This window comes from Corvus kubaryi, unplaced genomic scaffold (assembly GCF_017639235.1).
Source record: "Corvus kubaryi isolate FWS band 111438036 unplaced genomic scaffold, C.kubaryi_AGA036_p1.0 37385, whole genome shotgun sequence".
NCBI lineage: Eukaryota > Metazoa > Chordata > Aves > Passeriformes > Corvidae > Corvus > Corvus kubaryi.
The window spans coordinates 20,216,149-20,235,116 of NW_024581127.1; the positions used below are offsets into that span (position 1 = coordinate 20,216,149).

The window sequence follows — 18,968 nt, forward strand, 5'->3', positions numbered from 1 at the left end:
AGGGAGAACTTTGATTTCTCAAGTCAAAACATAAATAATAGAAGCTTGCCAAATGTAGCCTTTTATCTAACCCAATTATGTAGAAGTAAGAATGCGCTTTCGTAAGTTTAAACCAATTAAAGAACTGATAAGCATATACTCTCATACTATATAAGTGCCTCTGTATTGCAAATAAACTAAGCTTGCTTTATTAATCACATTGATTGTCTGCATGTCCTCCCCCGCCGAAGTCAGCAAGTCATCACTATGAACATCATTTTCCTACCAGTGACAGATGGTACTGGAAGCTCACTGTGACTGCGTCATTACCACCACAGTGGCTTGGGCAGATGTACTGTTCACTGGGTAAAAAAACGGCTGGATGGCTGAGCCCAAAGAGTGCTGGTAAATGGAGTGAGATTCAGCAGGTGACTGTTCACAAGTGTATTTAGGCTGGTCCTGTTTAATACTTTTATCAATGACCTGGAAGAGGGGATTGAGTGCACCCTCAGACAAGTTTGCAGGCAACAGCAAATTGGGCAGGATTATTGATCTGCTGGATGGTAGGAAGGCTCTGCAGAGGAATCTGGAGAGGCTGGACTGATGAGCTGAGTACAACTGTATGATATCCAACAAGGTGAAGTGCCAGATCCTGCACTTTGACCCATGTAAGTGCAAATGCTGAAGCATGTCCAAAGAAGGTCAACAAGGATGGTGAAGCACAAGTGTAATGAGTATTGGCTGAGACAGTTGTGTTTGGCCTTGAGAAAATGAGGCTGAGAGGAGACCTTATGACTCTCCGTAACTACCTGAGAAGAGATTGTAGTAAAAAGGGTGTTGGTCTTTTCTCCCAGGTAACAAGCATAAGGACAAGAGTAAATGGTCCCCAGTTGTGCCAGGGGAGGTTTTGATTGGATACTATAAAAAGGATTCTTCATGGCAAGAGTTTTTAAGCATTGGAATACACATAAAAAGGAGGTAGCTGAGTCGCCAAGCAGCCAAGTCACCGTACCTGGAGGTATTTAAAAGATGTGGCACTTAGGGACATGGTTTAGTTGTGGACTTGGCAGTGTTAATGACTGGACTCGATGATCTTAGAGGTCTTTTCCATTCTAAATAATTCTATGATTCCATGAGCCAGGCAAACAATTGAAGGGTGAACATGACACTGTGAAAAAGGGACAAAAACTTTGAGTGTGTGTTACAATTTTAATTGTGCTATTATTACTATTACATAAAATTTTTCTTTATAGATTTTTTTCTCTTTAGATTTTTATTCTTGCCTTTCTGTCGTTAGATTTAGACTAGCAATGATTCTTGAATGGGACTGTTAAAATTTCATTTACAGTTATAAATTATTAGCTTTGCATGCATCTATCTATCTATCTATCTATCTATCTATCTCAATCTATGTGTTTTCTGTTAACCTTAGACCTCATCACAAGAAAAACATCAACCTGTTGGAAGAAATCCAGAGGAGAATCACTAAATTGATTACAGGGTTGAACACCTCTCCTATGAAGACAGACTGAAAAAGTTATGGCTGTTCAACCTGACGAATAGGAGACTCTGGGAACACCCTAGAGCAGTTTCCAGTACATAAAATGAGCTTAAAAGAAGGCTAGATAAGGACTTTTCACATGGGAATGAAGTGATAGAACAAGGGGCAGCAGCCTTAAGCTGAAGGAAGGAAGGTTTAGATTAGATATTAGGAAGAAATTATTTACTATAAAGGTGGTGGAGCACTGGAACAGGTTGCCCAGAGAGTAGGTAGACTCCCAGCCCCTGGAGTTGTTCAAGGCCAGGCTAGATGGGGAGCAATTCTGACTCTTTTTCTTATTTTAAGACCATTGTATGGGGTGGACACTCCAAAAATTAGCTACCTCCCCTTTATAGTTTTAACCACTCCCCTTTCACCAATTAGGCAAGTAGATTTAAATGAATGCAAGAAGATAAAAATGAAAAAAATAACAGTTTGCTAAAGATCAAACAGCAACAACCAAGATAACAGTAATAATCACAAGATACAAAGGTGTTAAATCCCATGGACTCTCCGGGAACAAAGAAAACAAGATGGCAGATAAGCCACTCCCCCAGGATAGCGGCCACCATAGCCGACAGCATGGATCAGAAGACAAAGACAGTATGGTGGAGAAGCTCCTTCCTCAAAATGGCAGCTGCTTTGGAATACCCTGTTTGGGGTACCCAGTTTGAGACAAATTTGGAGGAAAATATCCTCTGATAGAAGGCAGGTTACAATCACCCTCCCCCACCAGGTTTGGGTGAAAAAAAAAATTCCTCAGAGGAAAATGAAAGGAAAAAACTATTTATTTAACAAACACAATGCACAATGGGAAAAGAATAATGCTATATAATAAAACCTATTGGTGTGGAGGGAAACCTGGTAAATTCTCAGAATCCTTGTGGGTGTGGCTTTCTCCTCATCGGAGCTGGGTCGGCTTGGGCCCCTCCAGGCTGAGGTGTAAGGTCTCCCAGCCAATGCTTTGGTGTTGTTGAACAGTACAGAAGAGAAGAATAAGAAACCAGAGTTCCAGGAAAACTTGCTTTAGTTAACAAACAAAAAGTTACCTAGAAAGGAAAAGGAATGTAATTCTCCTTCCTGCTGCAGAAGTGGAGCAGCTGAGCAGGAGAAGCCAGCTTATCTGTGTTTCAAACACAGCACCAAAGGAATTCCACTGGCTCTTACCCCTCTCCCTTAGCCAGCCTTAAAGGCACAGAGAGGCACAGGATTCATGCCTAGGCACAGAGTGGTGATAGGGGATACACATCATAAAGTCACCCCAAGACACCTGCGGATCAGAAGACAAAGACAATATGGCAGAGAAACCCTGCTTGGCTCAACCTTCCTCCTGGAACAAAAATGGGAAGGTAGGAGCTTACAAAGCAGTTCTGGTGGCAAATGGGGGTTGCTGGCATTGTCTGGAGCAACTCCAAACCTGCAAGTGTAGGTTTCCCTGCTTCTTTCCAGCTGGTATCAGTGCTGCAGTTCTGAGATGTTGCTGCATTGCAGGGGGAAGAAAACGGACTTGCCAGACACCAAAACCTGCAGCCCTGGCACCACTGGCCCTGGTTTGTGCTGTGGCTGCAGAAAGGTATTATGAAAGTTGCTCTGAAACAGTTTAGGATTGTGAAATGCAGTTTCTAGGAGACCTTATGGCAGGCAACCCCACTCTGGAGCTCTAAAATCTTTCAGTTTAGAACTGCTAACCCTTGTTCAGTCACTGCAGGTCTTGAGGAAAGTCTCTGTCCATTTTCATTGCAAGCCCTTGCTATATATTAAAAAGCTGCTATGAAATCTTTTTAGAGCATTCTCTAGGCTGAACAACCCCAACCCTCTCATTCTTTTATTAAAGGAGAGATGTTCAAGTCCTCTTATAATTTCTGTGGCCTTTCCCTGGTTCACACCAACAGGTCTTTCTTGTGCTGGGGACCCCAAATCTGAATGCAGTACTCCAAGTGGGGTCCCATGAAAGCAGAATAGATGGGGAGATACATCTTCCTCAACCTGCTGGCCATACTACTTTGAATGCATCCCAGAATCTGATCTGTTTTGTGGGCTGCAAGTGCACATTGCTGGCCCACATCCAATTTTATGTCCAATGTCCATTGTTCAGTGATGAAGGATGTTGATAGCATAATGCTTGCGCCATTGTCTTTGTTGTCAAGTTATCTTGTTTTGACAAAAACAAATAAACAACAAAGTTTATGTCTGATATTTTACAATTGGTGCTTACCTGACACTCTACAGTAATATATCATCAATTCACTGGCCCACTGGTAATGTATGAAAGTTAATGTGTAATCAACACACCATGATTTTGATGATAACTTCACTATAATGAATTACCAGGACAAAGCCAGCAGGTGCATACTAATTACTGATCACATCACTGTAGTGTGGATTTCTTTGCTGTTTTTCACAAGCAAGGAACTTGCTGAGGGTGATCAGACTGTACTTCTAGTGGAAGGGTAGCTCCTGAGAGGTCAAAATGTGATTCTAGAACCCTACTGTTACTGCACTTGTACTTTCAAAATCTTATTGTTGATACAGAGAGCCACAAGTAATTCTGCCTAAGAGTCATAAAAAATTTGTATGAAGCAAAAAAGGGTAATTCTTCTTTCATGTTTGCCCATTCAAGTGTTAGGTGTATATTTCAAAACTGAAACTCATTCTCAGTGCAGATTTTCACAGGAATTTGTGGTAGATGATATAACAATGGCAAGCAGCCATAAGCTGTGGCTTGGGAAGTTCAGACTGTACATTTAAAAAACAAAAACAAAACAGAAAGAAAACCCGGAGAGTAATGCAGAAACAGACTGGTCAGAGATTATGCAGTTTCTGCCACTAGAGGTTTTTCACAAGTTGCCTAGAAAAAAAACAAGGCTGAATGACCTAGCACTCAGATCAGCTCCTCCAATGTCCAACCAACTGTTCACAGAATGACAGAGTAAGCTGAGTTGGAAGGCAACCAACAAGGATCATTAAGTCCAATTCCCAGTTTTTCTATTATTCTGAATGATTGTGAATAAGTACTTTGCAAGGCCCTTATCCCATGCAGGTGTATTGTCTTCAATAATGACAGTATTTCTACAACCACCTAGCATTTACTACGAATACACTATGAAAATATCAGTAAGATTATTAATTGCCAAATTTTCCATTAGAGATAAGTAGAGAATTAGATAAAATATTTATTTTTACCTTGAAGTGAAATATGAATTGTCACTGCTTTCATTAAGTCATCATATAAATACTATTGTCTGACAAGTATAAATCTGTATAAAAATAAAATGGTTGAGGTGACATTTTATAAGAAACTGAATAAACCAGTAAGACTTCATAGCAAGTAAATATTTAATGTCAAAAGAGCTTTTCAAACAATTTAAAAAAAAAGTCAAAAGGTATTTCAAAACTGTACATTCTACAGCAGGACATAAAGGGAATACTAAAAGACAGTAATTACAACTAAATGATCATGACAGCTTCATAAAATAGAGAGAGCTGGATTCTTCGATTTGGGGAGCACAGCTTTAATAAATGCATTTCTAAAATAAATACAGTGTTCTCTTCAGGGCTTTGGAGATGAAAATTTGTTTTTCTCTACAGTCATACCCATAGATATATTATAAAACTTGGAGAAAAAAAAATAAAAGAAAAAACCCCACACATGCACAGAAACAAAACAAAACAAATTTACTTTTCATTCTCTTAGATAAATGATGATTTTGAATCCCATTTCAGGTGCCAAGATATCCCCTTTCTCATGAGATGAAATACTATATAGGAAATTCTATTATATAACAGGACTCTGGATTCCACTCTATTGAAGTCACTTCCTGATTCCATTTTGTTAGTGGGCTGTCTAGCACTGCCCTCTCTCCACACCACCAGACTTTTTTGGCTATTTCATCAGTCTTCTAACCACTCAGTATTTAGAGGAACTGAACAAATTTAGTACCTGGTAAATTATGCTCCAGATTTTGAATTGAAGAGAAAGACAGAAAACCAAGAAATAGATTTTTCAAATTCCATCAGCAGTCCATTAGAAGGCTGCCAATTCTTAATTTTGCATTAAAATCTTATATTGTATTTTCATCCTTTTTTTTTTGTATTTGTTTGTTTGTTTGAATTAAGACCTTGGTCACATCTCAGTATCTCGTTTTATTTTGTCATGAAGTCGGTTTTCCTGTAATGAAATGCGGGATCTTTTATCTACGGTTATTTCAAGAATTTTGCTTTTCCACTGTACCTATAAACAGTAATTAAGGATAGCAGGTCATATAAAGAAAGCAGACAAACAAATCTGGCATCTGAAGAAACATTCATTAGGGACAAGTACTCCCCCTTAAGAAATTCTGCCTCATTAAGGGATAATCATGAATGCATCAATAAGGTGACATAACTGATTACTTGTACATCTGTCGCAATAATTTTTATGCTGCTTAGTTCTGCCAGTGGTAGCAAGCAGGAACAAATTTCTACTGCATTATAATGTTAGACTGATATTAGATGAGTTACAATTGATGATTTCATTTTGATTTAAATGGTAAGATCTTGTAAAGTTGCCTTATGCAGATGTGGTTGAACTTCATGCACAGATGATTACTGCTGACACAAAAATGTCTATAAAGGTCATTAACAGGCTAAAATTTGATTTCTATTGAAGAACATCATTATAATTTGCATGATTAATACTAAAGAGTTGCTGTTGTATAAGCAGAAGTTTCTAAAAACAGCATCTGCTAAGCGTTGCTTAGCAATACTTATGTATATTTTAGATGCAAGAATATGTGTTGGGACAAAATTAAAGGTTATAGTTTTTAAAAAAGAAAAAATTCAGAAATTTTGTATTTAATTTTAAAATACATAGACATTATGTTTAATGTGAAAAAAAAGTTAGTGGTTGTTAGTGAGACAAGTGGTTTCAAGCTACATGTAAGTGAAAGGGAAGGGAAGAAAAGCCAATATTTGCTGCATCTATTTGCTTCAAATTACATATAGGTGGAAAGGAGAACAGTAAAAATTTCCTCAAAAATATCAGTTTCGTTATTGCCTTTAATAGGTCCACAAAATATAAAAGATGGCGTAAGGCCTCTTGGGCAACTATAATTCACTAGAATTTTATATGACAAAAAATAGGTGCCACAAGATTATCAGAATCCACTTTCATTTTGAAGACAGGCCTAAGATTGTGAGGACGACTCGCATAATTCGGTTTTTTTAATTGTTTTCCATCATGGAATTGTTGGCCTGGTTCCACCAGTGTAAATCTAGTGCCCGGCCATGCAGAAACAGAAAACCAAATCTTACTTGATTTTTCTTCTCGGTTTATATTCCAGAAGTAGCAAAAGACATATTAGTTCCCCATATTAGGGTTTTTTTCTGGTTTGTGACTCAAGGACTGGAGACAATTACAAAATTCTGTGACTTTTTCTGGCTGCTGTTACAGACTTGCTGCAAATCTTTGGCCAGAATAGATAGGCTCCAAGCCTTACAGAGAGGTAAGCATTTAAATCCAACCGACTTTAAAGCTTAAAAAAAGGTGTTATTCTTTGGAGAAACCATTGAAACTTACTTCTTTGTATTTGAAATTCTTTGTTTTAGGCAGACAAAAATGACCACATTTGATGAGAACAGATACAGGGCTGAGTTATTTGGTTCCCCTCATTACATTTTATAATTTTTTATTATCAAAAATATTATGAATAAAAATCAGATTGAGCATAATTGGGGGTACAATATATTTTTGAAAACAGAATCTGGATGTAGCATGTCTTCAAAATGGGGCCTTTACATTTGAGGCCATCACATTTCACTTTAGTTATGATAGTACTTTTAGAGTTAACTGCTCCGATAGTATGAAAACAGACCTCTTTATAATGATCTTGGATTACTAAAATGGGCTTGTTTGTTACAACTGCAGCTTTTGCAGTCATCAATGTTGTCTCGGGTAACATTCAAAATACCTATTAAAATGCATTCTGTAATTCAAAGAATTAGTGGTGGGCCTTGCTAGGACACTTTTCTGGAAGTTGAAAAAATAATTAGAAGCAGAAGAAAAACTCTAAAGACCTAAGGCCAGAAGTTTTACTTCAAAGGACCTGGGTTCCCTGATTTTTCCTGAACTCTTGTCTAATTTGCATACCACATTCCCAAAATTTAACATAGGTTATTCAAAATAATAGGAAAATTTATTCTTTCTTTCTCCTGAACTATCCTTCATAATTGTCATGTTATTTCACTGTATTATTAAACTTCCTATCAAAAGATTTGATTATAATCTAGATTCTGTACTTATCAGAGACTCACCTTAAGACAGTCCTCAGATTTGCCATGTCATACAGAGCATAAGCAAGTGAAAGGAGTTATTACACAATATACTTCCATTACAGACAGCTCAATGAAGGATTGGGAAATATCCAGCTGCTAATGTGTTTTAAATTACATACCCTTATATTGTGTGCTTTCTAATATTAGGAAAATTGGTGCTCTCTCAGATAAAAGGAATTCATTTAATCTCACATCAGGCATTTTAGCTGTTCAGAACATAGTCAGGAATATCAATTTTATAATGAAACAAAGAGAAAAAGAAAAAACGGTTTCATTTTGTAGTATAGGAGAAGCATAAAATCCAGATATAGCTGATTTAGACAATAAAGACAAAGACATTTCTGCCAAATTATACTGGCTTCCTTCAGTGTTGTAACTCCTGCTGAGTTCCCCTGTTAAGTGTAACCAACAGAGTGCTGCCTCAAGTCCTTTTTCCACAAGTACTTACAGGCTGTAATATGTGGTATTTTCCCCATGGATCTCTCTGGCACAGTGTTTGAGCCTTCTGTCTGCCTATTCCCTTTCCATAGTTTCATACTACTAATATCAACTTTCATACTATTAAATTCTCCAGAACTCTACCTTATGTCTCCCATTATACCTAAAAAAATATAAAAATCAACAGGTTGTAAAGTTTAAGCGGTAAGGATCCAAGGGCAGCTGAGGTCTTTTTCATGGAAGGCAAGTAATGGAAGAAGTAAGAGTGATCTCAATCAATGGATCTCAATGGAGCTGAGGTGTTTGAGCGTGCACCTGAACCCAGTAGCTATGACACATTCATTAGTGTCCTGGGGTAAATAGGTACCTAAATAACTCCAGTGATAACTTTGGAATGAATTAGAATACAGTAGAGGGAAACATCATGCTTTCCCATGAAAAAGTAAGTGGAAAATTTGCAAGGATTAGATGAAATTGTGAGGGACAAAAATAGGTAGGTGTTGAAGAATTTTCTCCACTCTATGCTGTAGCAGAGTCTCAGGCTTTAGGTCCAATAAGGTAATTTATTTCAGTGATAAATCAGTAGAAACCTCGAGCTGGGTGCCTCTAGAAATGGATCCTGAACAAAGAAATCCCTGTGCAATTCTACAGTCTAGATTCCCCACCTCTCTCAATACATGTCTGAGGTCTTCCCATTCCTCTTTGGACCCCTTCATTGTCTCTAGGCAGGTCTTTTCTCACATTTAAGGTTGCAGCTTCTGCTGATGAGTGTAGCAACCTTCTTTCTTCCTTATCTTCCAGCTCCAACCAGCTCTGGGACCTCCTTTTAGTTAACTAGGTAAAAGTTCAGCATATCACAGCTTGCAGACTAAGGCTTCAGCACACCTAAATTCTAATGCTAAATTAGGATAAGGGATTTGTTGGGGTCTCCTCCCCTGCCATGGAGCCCTGGGAGAGGGGCCTTGAGGGGACGCACGGGGTTTCCCTGCCCCTGGTCAGCCTCGTTCCCCATCGTTGGTTTGTGTTTCCCTGCACGGGCAAAAGGACCCTTGGTCCGGTGACTGTAACAGTTCCCCAGCAGAGCCCCGGCCATGCGGCTGGAGAAATAAACATCTCTGAAACATCTACCAAGAATCTGTCCATATATATTTCCTTTCCACGGGACTCCTGGTTTGATATAGGCATGTTACAGTATCCCCGCTGTAACAGGGATTAATATCCTTTGTTTTGCTACAGTAGGATTCAGGCAGATAGGGACACTGGGCAGTGGTGAGATACTTACTTCTGTGATACCTTTAAATGTAGCCACAAAGTTACAGAACTGCTGCTGCCTCTCAAACCATCCACAAATCACTTGAAATCACAACAATGATGTCTGTGTCATGATATAATATGCTGTATGCTGAAAATATAAGAATAGAGATTTGTACATGAAAGGAGAATGAGGAAATACACAAGAAGATATGTGTCGTGGGATGTGTTTACACCTGAACGTAATTTACAGCTTCAATTGGTTCTCCACCTTTGCAGTTCTAAATACTTATGGATATGGTTTAATTACTGTCATGTGTATTACTGAATGGTGCTTTTTGTACTGTTAATGTTTTGGCATGTTATCTACTGACAAGCAGGTTGTAAATTAGTTGTCAAATGTGGGCATTACTTAGCAATACAAGAATTTTTATCACATTTTAAAGAAGGGTCAATTAGACTCTGAGTAAATAAATCAGAAAAGTTCAACCTATTCAACCTGTTAGTAAATCTAAGAGAAAACTAAGGTGTGAGGCCATGATCACAACCTATAAAAGCCTACAGAAGGGATAAAAATAGAAATAGCAAGCTCTTCATGCTAGATCACAAGCATATAACATGATCCTATCACTTCAACCTAAGCAAGACAAGTTCCGACTTGGCATAAAAATTCAACTGCATTTTCCAAGCCATTGCAACAATATCTGAAAAATTCTGCTGCCTTCTCTCTTGCTGGGAAAATTTATATCAAGAGCATTTAACTAAAGCATGCTTTAGTTTAGCACAGCTGCAGAACTGACAAATTGTCAGGAATCTCATTAGGCCCCCATTAAGTCAGAGATCAAACTGCAAGATTATAGCAGTTGCTTCAAGTCTAGAGTTTATGAAGGATGTGGTAAGACAAAGAAGTGCCTGCTTCCATACAGCATTCCACACCACTCAAGAGCACTGAACCTACTGTTAGTGTTTAATAAGATTAGGATTTGTATATGCTGCTCAAAGTCTCCCAGTGACGTGTATATCACTGTATACTGAAAAAAATAAAACCTCTTTCTTTAATGCCTGTTCCTCCTGTTCAGTACAAGAGATCTTCCACAAATGATTTGATCTTCTATAGTGACAGAAAATTTTTCACCAATTAACATTTATTTAACATTAGTGCTTGTTGATTTACATTTATTAATTCAGTGTACTGATTTTAGACACTAGGCTAGGTATAATATTTTTAATTGTATCTTTCTTATATTTACTTTAAATACAGATAAGGTATAAGGGAGAAATGTCTGTATCTGCAGATTAATTATTCCTTGGTGATTCTTTAATCAATACTAACTTATAAATGACATCAGGAAATGCATTTAATTTCTAGTGGAAAAGGATTTTGAGGATAATTTCATACACTTCAAACTACCAGGTTAATCTTTTGACTGTACCATTCAGCATCTGACTTGAGGAACCTCTTCCAGGATTCTCAGCTTGAAAGTCTCAGGTCTTAAGACAGGAGATGGTCAGAAACATTGAAGTAGAGCTTTGCTTACTATCTAAATATCCTAGAATTAGATATTGCCAAGGAACCAAAATGTCTGAGTACTTCAATCATGAAGATTAAGCAGCTATCAGTAATCACATGGATTATTTCTTGTTCTTTTGCTTGCAAGTAAATTACTGTATGTCAAGCAGGCATTTATGGCATCAGTCCCAGTTCTCATATGTTGCTTTATCCTGGAAGAGATCCAGGTGTAATTCAGGAACAATAGTTGGTCTTTAATCTACAAGAAAAATTATGCCATCATGTAGCAGAGGCTAAACTTGCTTCTTAATTAAGGTAAGAATTCAGTGATTTTGAAGGGAGTGGTAGCCTGTACCTTTCAATGTTAACATTAATTGTACAACAGCTCACCAATGCAGCGGCTCAGAGTAGAAACACAGTTCCATGTCCCCTCTCCTCCCTCCTCTTGGCCATGTTCCACCACCTTCTTTCTTGTAACCTCCTTCTGAAAAAGTTTTTTATCTCAAAATATTTAATAATTTATTCTGTACATTCTATGATATGAAAAATTATCTCAGGTTAGCCTTCAAAATCTGGAGATTTTTCAGACTCAGCATCATAATTTTATTTTCTGACGTTCTTATACCTGCAAGAACCACATAATTTTGTATGACATAAGCATTGTACTGAGTATTCGCTATGCTAGTTTTTTATTGAAGTTCATAAAAAGTAAAATTTTGCTTAAAATACCAGGAAGGCTATTATAAATATATTTTCTTATGATTTAGATGCTTATAAAAAACCTTGGACTACTTTTGATTTTGACAGATGGGACTGCACCATTAGATCATTTTTACAAAGCCACTCTTCAGGTTTCTTGAGTAAAATACAAAAGAAAATCAACAAAGAAATCCACACTTTTCTACAGACTAAATTCCCTTTTTATAAGAAAGATTATTTGTTTGCATTCTCTTTGATTTGGACTTGCTGTAAGAACTAATGTATGGCAAAGGACTTTATGGTTAGAAACTAGGAAAAATATTTTAACAGCAAGGATAGTTGAACACTACATTAGACTGCCTTTGCAACCTGCTTCAGGGGAGGTTATTCTTAATAACAATCCTTGGGCAGGTTTTTGGTGTTGTAGTAATGTTGTGTATGTATATATATATATGTAACAAAGTTTAATTATAAAAAAAGTAAAAATCAGGTTTGCAATGAATGAGCTAACACTGCAGTCAAATCTGCAAAAATCAGATTTTGTTAGAAATTCATCCATTATTTAGGAGCTGAAGCTCCACTGTGACTCAAAGTTAAGAGTGTGAACAATCCTTGCAAATTCTTTCCTGCTGTTTTCTCTTACACTGTTTAGATTTTGACATTAACAACAATTAGAAATTGTGACATAGTCAACAAATGTATCTAAGGATTAAAGGATAATTAGTGTTGCATATTAAAATTTCATCATAGTCATCGATATTGAATTTTCCATTGCTGTCTAGATGAACCATAGCAATTAGAACTTAAAAAGGTAAATAGTTTTTTTAAACATAATCTGAGAAAACACCAAGGTATTTTTTAACTGCACTGGGGAAAGAAGAAACTATAGTAGCCAGCTGAAATGCTTTGCAACCATGGCAATAAATCATTAAGAAGAAGGAATAAGTGAAGCAACTTCTGACGTCATTCTCAAATGGCAGCAATGAAGTGGAAAATTGCTATACTATGAAGAAGAACATTTAATAATACTGTAATAAATCATTCACTGAATACTATCACAGTTTAAATTAAAATAATTTATAATTAAGTTTAAAGGACCTTTGAACATATTATTTTTGATATGACTCCTAGTAATGTTATTCCACTGCCTGTTAGCATAAAAGTAAATGCTAAAGATCTCTTTTAAAAGGATCCTATATAGTAGGCTTCAGATGTAATTTTCAGTAACTGCACCAGTTTCTTACCCTTGAGAAGAGTTCAGCTACAACACTTTTTACAGAAATGAGTAATTCTGACATTTTCTTAAGTTTACTCACAAGAAGAATAGTTTAGGTAGAAATATATACACATTTAAAGTAAGTTGAAATAACTTTTGAAATATTACTGCATTGGTCAACTCCAATGTGCTAGTAACAGTACATAGTCAATGCAATAATGTGAGAAAAATTGTGTAGCAAAAATAGAATCAATTGACATAACTCACTCACTTGACCTTCAACCAGTAATTAGGGATTGCATAGAGAGTAAGGCGCAAGAGTAAAATCATCGTGCCAGCACTGAATAAAAAGCATATTCTGGAATAAAATTTGGAAATTCTTTATACATATTTAAAATTTTGCACAGTCGCTTTGAGAAAAGTAATACTGTTGAGAGTATTTAAAGATTTTCCAATTCTGCAAAAATCAAAATAGGTAAATAAATTGGTGTACTTCCTGGGTAAACAGAATAACCATCAGAGTAATTCTTCATATAGCTATTTCGTAGTTTGAATGCATACTAATATGGAGCTGCAATTTTGAGTGAAATTCATTTTACTCAATGACAATTTTATAAAATATTTTTTATATTTTTCATCATAATACAATATAATATATTCATCATAATAATTATATATTTCTATATCACCTATAATGTCCTTAACATTGTTTATAACAGCTAAAGTCATTATATGTATATAATGGATATACACACACTCATCTAGAATGTAGTAAAAGCTTTATTTCAAGAACAAACAACATTTTTGCTTACATATAAAGATAATAGATACTAAAATCCTGTAAATACAGCTTTTCACTACTGATTATTTTTCTTGAAGAGTGGGAAATTCCTGAACATTTTTTTTTCCCATTAGTTTTTCAAGTTTTAATTTAATGCATTTCCAACTTACGAAAATGAGATTTTTTCTTAACTTCTCAAAATAAAACAGCATAATTTCTTATGTATCTTTCTAAAGTACTTAGAGTAACCTTTTTGGATATTTTGATGTAGAGTTCAATCTTAGCATATTTGGAAGTTTAATAGTTAACAGCTTTAGCATGTAGGATATATTAGCAACTTGTAAACTTAAACAATTTTTCATTCGATTAAAAACCACAGAAACAAACAACATTTGTTTCTTTCTATATGTCCATTTTCTTAGATTAAAACATTGTATATATTAATTATCTTGCTTTCTCCTGTATCAAAGAAGGTTTCAGAGCTCTTTTAAACCACTGGCAGCCAATTGATTTGTAATTTAGTCCATGCTGAATATTAAAATTCCAAGAAAAAATGAAAAGTTAAATACTCAGAAGCAATTAACCAGAATTAACTCATCTTTGGGACCAGTCCTTTTTACTATCTTTCTCAATGACCTGGACGAAGGGATCAAGTACATCCTCAGTAATTTTGCAGACAGCTGGGCAGGAATGTTTAAATGCTTGAGGGTAGGAAAGCTCTACAAAATTATCTGTACAGGTTGGATCAGTGGACTGAGGCCAATCGCATTGGGTTCAACAAGGCTGAGTGCTGGGTCTTGCACTTGGGTCATGACAGCCCCAAGCAATGCTCCAGACTTGGGGAAGGAAGATTGGCCAGAAAGCTGCCCAGTGGAAAAAGACCTGGGTGTGCTGGTTGAGAGCAGCTGAACATGAGCCAGCGTGTGCCCAGGTGGCCAAAAAGGCCATTGACATCCTGGCCTGTATCAGCAATATTGTGACCAGCAGGACCAGGGCAGCGATCATCCTCCTGTATTTGGCACTGGTGAAGCTGCACCTCAAATCCTGTGTTCAGTTTTGGGCCTTTCATTGCAAGAAAGACATTGAGGTGGTGTAGTGTGTTGAGAGAAGGACAACAAAATCAGCAAAGTTTCTGCAGTACAGGCCTAATGATGAACAGCTGAAGGAGCTCAGTTTATTAAGTCTGGAGAAAAGGAGGCTCAGGGGAGACTTTATCACTGTCTACAACTGCCTGAAAAGAGGTTGCATTGAGGTGAGGGTTGGTCTCTTCTCCCAAGTCACAAGTGACAGGACCAGAGGAAATGGCCTCAGGTAGCACCAGGGGAGATTTAGATGGATATTAGGAAAAATTTCTTCACCAAAAGTTGCCAAGCATTGCAACAGCCTGGCCAGGGAAGTGGCTGAGTCACCATCCCTGGAGGTATTTAAAAGACATGTAGATGTGGCACTTAGGGACATGGTTCAGTGGTGGATGTGACAGTGATGGGTTACTGGTTAGATTTGATGATCTTAAAGGTGTCTTCAAACCTAAATGACGATTTGCTGATTTTATGATAACAAAAATTAATTAATTGCTGCTTATTCAATAAAAACATTTAAATTTTAGTCAGTTTCTAAGATATGTAACTGACATATTTAGGCCATTTACATTATGCGAAAGTCACCTCTGCAGTGAGTTGGAACATAGGTTACTGTGATTTTGGACACTATGATGGCTTTTTTAGAAGTTCAGGGGAACACAGGAATGTGTGTACTATGAAAAATGAAGCTTGCCTTGTCCATGTTTCACAGCAGCTCAACATGAATCAACTACAGTCTAGAAGACAGAGAGACTTTTTGAGATGCATTTGCACAATTACCTAAAATATTCCACTCCCATTGGTAACTCAGCTCCTGGGCAAATACTGCTTTGTAGCTGGCTGGCTGGGTCAGAATCCACCTCTTCTGCTTTCACACCCACCTTTGAGGAATCAGCCAGTCTTTGGCCTCTTTCTGCGCTCTTGTTTCCTCCACCTGTCCTGGCAGTTTAGACTATCAGTTTAGACAATCAAATACCATTTTGTACTATGTATAACACTGAGCATAATGGCTCCCAATTTAGTCTACAGTCTCTGGGCACTCTTGTAATGATGTTGCTGTACTAACAACATCTGGCAGGATGGCAGTAATTTTGCATCTGATCTGAATTCTGCTGAACGCATTCATAGTATTTTTAAGGTATGTGTTGGATCAGAATAGTTCTCAATATATCAGGTTCTACTGCCTTTTTTTTCTTGTCTGATCAAATTATCAAGCTGGGTGACATATATCAGAGCTAGGCTTCAATTTTAAGATTTTTTTCAAGTCTTAATTATTGTTTCTTGCCTCTGATAATGAGTGGTATGTGAAATATTGCAGCAAAAACACTGCCTACAAGTCACCCAAGTGTTCACTGGAAGCTGGGTAGGCTTTTCATTGCCTGGGTGAGCCACCAACATGCCAATATAATTTTTTTACTGTGGATAATTCTCATCTGTAGTCATTGCATTTCTTTCAAACCGTTCTTCAGCTTAGTCTTTAAATTTGAACAAGTCTTAGGGCTTCTAAGCCCTAAGCCATGTGTCTAGTAAACAAGGCTTCTAGACTTGTTTACTAGAACATCAAGAGTAAATAGAAATATTTTCCTTTTGCTTATTTCCCACCAAAAAAAAAAATCCCATTACAGATAATAATAATGAAAAAGACCTCAGATATATTGATACTTTTCAAACATGCATTCTTTCAATTTTGGATTTTTTTTAAATTATTTTTTAAAAATAGCTTCCAGCAATTGTTAATATTAGTTTGTAGGAAAATCTCATGGAAATCCTGAAAAAAAAAAAAGGCTTTATGCAGCTTTGTTTATTGTTTTTTTTTTCCAGTTATTAAGGAGCAGATGTGCTCCCTCTTGCCTACAGGAATGACTTGAAGAAAACAGTTGCATATTTAAAGTATCTCCCAGCTCCTAAGGCAAAACCTAGATTCATCTTTCCTACAAGAAAACAGCAGTTGTATTAAATATTCACAGAATATAACTACAACATTTACAAAGCTGTGTTCCAAGCCACAAAAGGGACAGACAAAGTATCGCAGAAGAATCAGTGTGAAATTTTAAAAAGACATAAACCACCAGAACAAAGCATGAGCCACCTACTCTAGTGAGTAGACAAGTACATCCTGAAAGTTAAATGAGACAGTTAAGGATATCCAATGAACTTCTGACACTTGAATCTTTCCTTCTCTTCCTCTTCCTCTTTAACTTTTTTTTTTATTGCATATTTGGATAAATTAATAAATTAATACATTTATATCTGTATATATCTGTGTTTGAGTTTATATACATTCATTGACACAGACTAATGTTCTATTAACATATGTGTATACAGATATATTTATCATAAGGTTGCACACACTTACTTCTTTGCTTTGTTTCCCAGGCCTTTATATCTAGTCAAATCTTTCTTCCCATGTTGTATTCACTAGATTTACAACCAGAGAGAGAAAAATGTCCTTTGATTACATGTGTGCAATCATTACCCTTATTTTTATTCTGTGATGTGAATGAATTGAATGTTGCCTAGTGATATTTTCTGGACGTGTTCAATCTTTCCCAGTTGTAGAATGGTGAGAAAACTGAAGTGAGGCCACAGAACACATTTGTTATGTTGTCTGGATCTTCTGTCGATCTTTTGTGCTTTTTACTGTAAAGAGTCTTTTTTTACATAATGAGCTTCAAAAATAATCCAGAATACTCAGAAGAATTTATATTGCATTAAAGCTGTATTTTTTTTTCTTAGATTTTTATAGGGATGCCATCACAGATGGTCTAATGAAGATTTTCTATGACATTCCACTGTTGTACAATGAGGTAACGGACAAAAACATGAGTTTAATACAGAAAGTTGCTACATGTCTAGGAGGCAAAACAGCTTTTCAGAAAGGGCAGTGGAAGTCCCAAAGACGGTTTTGTGTGTGATGTGCTAAAGGCATAAAAACAGTGGTTGCACAGCCTCCTAAAATGACAAAGCATGAAAGATGAACATGCCAATGTAACATTAATCAGAAGAAATTTCCTACTTCCCACCTGTCACCCAACACCATTAAATAAAAGAGACTTATAAAGAAAGGGAACTAAATTTTTTTTTGTCTGTACCAGAAAAGAAGTTATAAGGATATTTAATAAACTATTGTTTACAAAGCACTTTAGATGCTTGGATGAAAGGTGCTAGATAAGTGCTAAGCATGATCATAATTATGCTTTTTTTCTGTAGTCTAGCAATGTAATTATGATGTCTGCACAGTCTTTTCAAATGAGCAGGCTACAGAAATACTAAATTTTGAGATATTTTTTCTTACTAGTGTTAGACATCAATAAGGCTGAATTTTTGTTTTCAGGTTTATGTCATTAAGGAGTTCATTTATCAATGTGTCCTTGGCACTCAGCACCATGACAAACTTATGCTGAACTTTCCTGACATATATTTCAGTAATGCAGGTGCATTTTATTACTTCATCTTTTTCTACAAAAATATATATTCATATGTATTATGGAAATATTTGTAAGGGCCTGAAGCTTTTTTAGAGAAAGATTTAGTCTTGATTATAACTTAATTGTCGATTGTGGCTTCTTATAAAACAAAAGGAAGAAAAAAGATGCATTATATTATATGATATTACCTTTCCTTTTTCCTTATTTTTTATTTGAGTATCAACATGTAGACATTTCATTTGAGATGTATATGAAATTATCCCAGTTATGAGCTGGATTCTGGGATACTTTGAACTCTACACAGCTCATTGTAACATAGGATCTAATGCTGCAATTTAGGGTTTTCCAAGTCTGACCTCTTAAGGTTATCTATATCTCTCTTATGAGTAATTGTAATGTTTTTAAAGATAATTCATCCCACCCAGCCCAAGTGTGCCCTGCCGTTTTTCAACAAGACTTACCGAAGAAGGGTGATAATTCTTTGAAAAAACTTGTATTTTAAAAGTGCAACCAGAACAACACTTCTTTCATAAAGCATTATTTTAAAGTTCAACCTCAGGAAAGCAGCTGAAAGAGATTGCACCAGTTCTTTTCTCCCTCTATAAGATGCCATCACCTTTAGATATATGCTAGTCTGATTCATATAAAGAAACACTATCCATCTCTTTAAAGAAAGCTTTGCCACTATGAAGGAAATAAATCAAGTTCAATAAAGAAACTGAAGCCAGATTTGGA

The 18,968-nt window shown here is 36.3% G+C and overlaps 1 long non-coding RNA gene across 1 annotated transcript in view; it reads left to right on the forward strand.

Annotated features, from left to right (window-relative positions):
* The first annotated feature begins 2,703 nt into the window (after positions 1-2,703).
* Positions 2,704-18,968, forward strand: part of LOC121668507 — a 92,630-nt gene continuing 76,365 nt past the window's right edge. The window contains exon 1 of the long non-coding RNA XR_006017405.1: positions 2,704-2,868. This is a non-coding gene — a long non-coding RNA (uncharacterized LOC121668507). The remainder of the gene's footprint in view (positions 2,869-18,968) is intronic.